Here is a 7,030-nt window from a genome sequence, read left to right on the forward strand (position 1 = left end):
AGCAAGTAAAAGTGGGATGGCTAACTAATGTACACTTGCAAGAAAATATTTGGAATGTGAGAATAGAGGATCAAGATTGGAAGGATTGGTGGCTATGTGTATCCACGAAAAAGCAATGGCAAGTACTCAAAACAAAAGCAATTGCAATTGACAACAAAAGAAAGATTGTACCTACTATGTGGCGTTCACATGAGCATGAGGCAACAATGTTATGACGGTATGTTTATTGAAGTCTTTTGTTTTGTATTGCTTAATGTAATTTACATTTTCAAACATTATGACAGTATGTTTATTGAAGTCTTTTGTTTTGTATTGCTTAATGTGATATATATTTTCAAACATACATTGCAAAAACTTTCTTATTGTTACCATGCCTATGTAGGTTTGCCATGTCGACTTCTAATCTAGAGATGATGGCTCTTTTGAAAAAAATGATGAGTGAGGATCCCAAACTGCTTGGGCTTGTGGATTCAGTTGTGGAAGAAGTGAAAGGTAACTAACTCTAATAACTAAATTTATACCTAATTTTATTACTATTTTATGTGTTCCAATCCAAGTGCTAAGGAATTAAGTGATTTAGTTTAATATAGTACTTCTTTTTAAAAAATATAAGTCTCTTATGTTTCTAAACTTTGGTTTATTATGTGTACATAAAGGTAACAAAATTACAAATGCAGGTACAAGAGATAATGGAACAATGAAAGCTAAGGAGGTCATTGGCCCTAATGTCTCTTCAAATCACGATACAGGTATATGTCTTTATTTCTACTAAACTTTGAAAATTTAAATTTGTACATATATTGCATCTTGCTTTATTAGGTGATTCATTTTGAGATTAACAAGATTTAATTAGTCTCTTTGCCAAATTTAAAATGTTCATAGTTATTCATATCTTTAAACTTTGAGTAATTGTGTGTATATATATAAACATAGATAAAAGAACAACAAAAGGTGGGAAAATAGGTAATGTAAGAAAGGGAGATAAGGAGGTTACTTGCGATAATGTTTCTTCAAGTCAAGATGCAGGTACCAACTTTAAGGATCAAAAACTTGTACAAATTTGGTGACCCAAATAGTAACACAATATCTAATTACTTTCTTTTGTGTTATTGAAAATTTTCATAACCTTGTATTATCGTGAGCTTTGGTTAACTCTATGTATATATAGGTAAACAAGTTACTAAAGATGACACAAGAGACAATGTAAGAAAGGAAGACATTGAGATTGCTTGCCTTAACACTTCTTCAAGCCAAGAATCAGGTATTATCAGCTTTCTTATGTTGATAATGAGTCATTTTTTGAAATGGTTATACTAACTAATGATATTTGATCACTTGAGTATCAATAAGAGTGATACTCATACCATCATATGATGATATCTATCGGCCACCCATGTTGAAATTTAGAGAAGAGGGTAGACTTTATGGAAAAAAGCTCTTGGCTGAATACTTTAAAAGTCAACACACTGTCATGCTCAAAAATTATCATCGAGTACGTAGGTGGTTTGAATCCTTAAATCCAGATTATCTACGCTATAAAAATGCGGATAAAAAGTATATCATGAAAATTATATCAGAGAATCACCATGAGATTTTACCATTGAAGTTTACTGGATGTGAGTACATATGGAGAGAGAATGACATATATGACTGGTGGAAGGGTACAAAGCAAGATGAAAGAAAGTATTTGAAGAAATTTTTTTTAAAAAAGAAGGTAAGTTGATTGTTACTTTTTTTAATTGGCTTTCCTAATATTTGAGGTGTAGATTCTTAGTTATTGAACTATTAATCTTATGACATATAGAGAGAATTATCCACATCTCTTGGAGTGGATGATATAGATAAGCTTCAAAATGTATCAAATGACATAACATCATCAATGGTAAGATGATATGATTTATAAGTTTGATATCATAAGTGTAGGGTTGGCTCTTTTTCTCCCATACTCATTTAGGGGTGTCTATTGATGGCAAAGTGAACCATATGTTGCTACTATTGATTCTAATCAACTTGATGTATACATTCCTAGCATGGATGATATTGCGAATGAACAAGGTTTGAAAAAGGTATCTTATAATCTTATATGTTTATCATTTTTGTACTTGATTCCATATATTTTGGAGACATTTGATGTATACACATGATCTTATTTTGTTGATGTAGCCTCTTGAAGAAAGTAGCTTCTTTGAAGGACAACAATACAAGCAAACAGATTTATCCTTGCAGGTAATGCTTTTGAGCTCATATCTAATAACTTTCTTTGAGAATGTCTCTTATACAGATACTTATACATTAACTTTCATTTCCCATAGATGAATATGTTCGTGGAGGAAGAAAAGAGCTTTGAAGAATTTCAATATTATACATCCGATGAGGTTCTTTGCTTTATATTAAATTTAAGATTAACCATATGATTCATGTTCTTAACAGTATCTTATCCTTTACATGCTTAAAATGTAGGATGTTGAAAATGAAGATGAGACACTTGATATGGAAAATTGTGCCAGCTTTTCAAAGTTATTGTCACATGGTTTAGACAAAATAATGTACTCAACTAAACGTCAAGAAACTCTAGAACAAAGTATCCATAGTTCAAGCAATGATAAGGTATGTAACTTTTTTTTCTATATAAATGTTTTTAATGTGATTACTAATTTTAGTTTTGAATGTAGGCTAATCCAGATGATGACATTAATGAAACATCTCGAAAAAGTCAAAGAAAGAGGAAGGTATTTGATATATGTTTGTGAGAGAACAATAGCGTCATAGTTTGGTGAATAACTAAAGATATGATTTATTATATAACTATTTATTTTACGTGTTGACTAGCCAAGTGAAAAGATGAAGGATATTTTGCAACAAAGGAACATGAAACGAGATACCAGTATCAACGAAAAAGAACCAAAGGTGCTAGATGTAAATGTTTATATTTTTGTTTATGTCATACATGAAAAGCATAATCTAATCTTTTTATTTTATTTGAATTAGGAATTTAAAGATCTCCCAAACCAAGGCATTGAGATTAACATTTCAAATGATACTCAAAGGGTAACTTTATTGTTAATTTATATTTTAATTAGATATATATAATTGTAGTCATGTAGTTGAATTTGTAGCTTTGAGATTAACATTTCAAATGATGCTTAAAGGGTAGCTTTATAGTTTATATATATATATATATATATATAAAATAGTCATGTAGTTAAATTTACAGCTTTTCATATTATAATTCGTGTCATTTAATTATCTATACATAGTATAATAAGTTACTTATTCTCTTTTTGTTATTCAATGCAGGTTAATATGACAAAAGAGAACATGGAAACCATACTTTTGAAGTAACTTGGTGTGCTTACAATTCATGATATGTACTTTTCTTTAAAGAGTACATACATGAATCTCAAAAAGATTGAAGCTAGCTTTCGAGTCTTGATTAAGGATACAAAGAAGCCAACAAGTGATGATATGATTAAGGAGATTGTTTATTGGCTACTAGGAAATGGCAAAGTTGTATTAAACAAAAATAGCAATGTGCTTAGTCTAGATGATGTGGAAGTTTTAGCATAACTTCTACTTTGAGTTAAGAATTTATTGCTTTTCAACATATTGGAGATTTGAGGAATTACTCAAACGTTTATTACTTTGGAACATATTGGAGATTTAAGGGATAAAACATTCAAAACACATGTTGCTTAATTAGTTTTTAGTTCTATGCTCCTTTAAAAGTATTTTCATTTTTCATTTGGTTGCTAGAAGTAGATGTTGATGTCTTAATTTGTTTAATCTATTTTGATCATTAGATGTATGTTATTGATCCTTACTTAGAAATGATGACATTCTCTATATAAATTTCTAGTTAAAAATTTATTGTGTAATTTCTTGTTTGACATTAGTATGTCTAAGAGTAAGGGCAAAGTAGATAAATTGATAAGGAAAAAAGAGAATTCCATGGATTCCCTAGTTGAAAGTACATATAAGTAGGGAATGTAAAAAATAGAAAAAATGAGAGATTTCCTAGTGAGAGTACCTAGGGAATCACATGGAATATTTCTTATATAGGAATTATTCCCTACATAGAAAATTCTATATTTTCCTATGTATGAAATATTTTCTATGTGTAGGAAATATTTCCTACATAGAAAAGGTCTTATGTGATTCCCTACTTATTCTCACTAGGAAATATCTCATTTTCCCTAGTTTTTACTTTCCCCACTTATATGTATTTTCAACTAGGGAATTCCATGGGGAATTCTCTTTTTTTCCTATATGGGGATCGATTGAAAGTTCCTTGTGTAAATCGATAGCCTCGGGATTAAAACAGTAAAGCACTATGACACCAAGAGTGCCAAGGTACTGCAGGTTATTCGGCTAATGATCGCGGAGCACAAATTACTTATAATTGGGCTAATATAGAGTCTCCAAACTTCGTAGCCCCCATATGCGTGTGGCTCAACGTCCCTGGGGATAATGAAAATCTAATCTTTTTATCGTGGCGAGCTGGGTGATGGCCCATACGAATCCAGGCTGCTGGTGAAAATGCGAAGCGACAACCTAATGGTAGTGAATAATATTGCCAGAAGGATTAAGGGGAGCGTTAAGAGTTGGGGCTCTCACGTGTAGGTGCCCGCTGCGATGCGGATGGTGACACGCTGGCTGTTGTGATTGGGCAGTGCGTCCACGGCAGCCTGGACGGTGCCGTACTGGCCGCTCTTGCCCACCGTCAGAACTGCTCCTCCTGCCGACGATGACGTGGCATCCTGAATCTTATCGACCGACGTAGTAGAAGAAGAAGTGGTAGTAGTGCTGGCGCTGCGGTGCTTGAAGGCCACGTAACCAACCCAGGCGGTGAACTCGGCTTGGCGCTCGCCAAATGTCAAGTTTTGATTGGCGAGCGGGTGGGCTGCAAGTAAGCTGCGCCTGCTCCCACTTATACCGCGGACCAGTGGAGAACAGTACGCGCCGAGCGCCAAAATGATGAGGACGGAGACCGTCATACTGTGCACGAGATTACGCATAATATTAGAATTTAGAAATATGAGTGAGAAACTCGAGAGAGTGTGCGTAGTGCGTAGTATACGTACAACAATATGAGAGAGAGAGAGAGAGAGTGGGTGCGTGTGTCTGTGACACTGTGTAGTGGGCTTAATCTCAGTACTTGCAGATGCGGCACTTGTCATATCCATGCCCTTTTATAGTACACACGACACACTTCTGACTCGAGCAATCATCAGCCCGTATAATTTGACCAGAGCTGAGAGGAATAAGATCTCGCACAGTTCCTTTTCAAACTTGGGCTCTCGACTCTCGAGGCTCCCTACACCAATGACCATCCTACTAGATAGCCAGCCTCTTGAATGCACTCAACTCATGACGTCATAACAAATTATGGATAGCTTCAACAGACTTGGAGTCGTAGGTTTGAATCTCCAATGCCAGCCCGAAATGCCGACTGGGGGGACGGCTCATGCTCCCAGTCAGTCATGCAACGAGTTGTGGGGGAGGCTGGAGCCCACAATCAACTCGATCCCTTGAGTTTCTCGCCTCACCCACAACTCATGAGACAAGATTTCTAGCGCAGCAAGGGGCTCAAGTAAATCGATTGAAAAAGGTGCTCAAACCTTTGAGTTCTCTTAGGGCTTGTTCGTGTCTAGGGCGAATAGGGGTAGCGAGACCCCATTCCCCCCACTATTCCTCGATCGCGACCATCAAGAACAGGAGTAGTGGGGTTTTCTTCATACCCCTCAATTGGCCTTAGTACATACACCGTTGACAAGAAGTAGCACGATCTCACCGCAAAGAGGGTTAATGCAAGTGATTCGTCCATGGAGGTGCTCAAACCTTTGAGTTCTCTTAGGGCTTGTAATTCGTGTCTAGGGTGAACGGGGGTAGCGAGATCCCATTCCCCCCACTATTCCTTGATTGCGCCCATCAAGAACAGGGGTAGTGGGGTTTTCTTCATACCCCTCAATTGGCCCTAGTACATACACGGTTGACAAGAAGTAGCACGATCTCGCTGCAAAGAGGGTTAATGCAGGTGATTCATCCATGGAGGGTCTGTGGGGCTCAATATCCAATCAATTGTGACGACACTTTGACTTTGAACCTCAATCAATTGTGACAACGACACTTTGACACCATATTGATGGGGTTGATTTTGTCATTGTTGTTAAAACCCTTGTGTTCAGGGAGCAGGTGTGACCACAAAGAAATGTTGTTTGCAAAAACGCTTCCTCATACCCCCCCTCCCCCCCTTGTTGGCCCTGGTGTGATGAGGCTCTCGTTACCTCCATTCTGAGGACTCCACAATTTTCCTCGCATCTTTGCTTCGAAAAGAAAAGGAGGGCAAGCGTGCAATTTTACGTTCGTCCGACTCCAAACACACATATGTCCAAGAAGACATCCAAATAGTGGAAAATGGGCTCTTTCCATCAAAATGTGAAGCACTTACTGGTTTGATGATTTTTCTCCATCATGCACTAGTTGCTCGTTTTTGGTGCTAGGTAAGGATGGGCTTATCTTAGGGCTTCATGTGTCCACTTGTTCGGGACCTTCTGGTATCAGTCATGAGATGAGGCTCCTCTCGGATGATGTGGTAGTGGTGATATACGGAATTTGCAGTTGATCAAAAGTTACTCTCATAGAGTAGGGTCATGCGTATACAAATGGTTTATGCATGGCTTCAAAATTTAGTATGTTTGAGCTCTCTTGATTAGCGTAATACCAATGCGAATGTGGTGCCTATTTGTAGGGACTTGTCTATTTGAGCTGTCATAATTATTATTACATAAATAATAATAATGGATCAATTATGTAAAGAACAATAATCTTGTTTGTCCATTCACGTATTGTAAATGATGGATTGATTTTCATGCGTAAGGTGAAGCTTGATGGATTCTCAAGAGAGCACTCACATGGAGGAGTTTCATCAATTCGTGTTTCAAATGAGCCAATATGCAATTTGCAATAATGCAATATGCAATATGCATCAATTCGTTGCCTCCTTTGTATCTGGTCTGTTAGATATAATCAA

Source organism: Lygodium microphyllum, chromosome 16 (genome assembly GCF_053477565.2).
Source record: "Lygodium microphyllum isolate KBCC chromosome 16, Lygodium_microphyllum_v1.1.10, whole genome shotgun sequence".
NCBI classification, from domain to species: domain Eukaryota; kingdom Viridiplantae; phylum Streptophyta; class Polypodiopsida; order Schizaeales; family Lygodiaceae; genus Lygodium; species Lygodium microphyllum.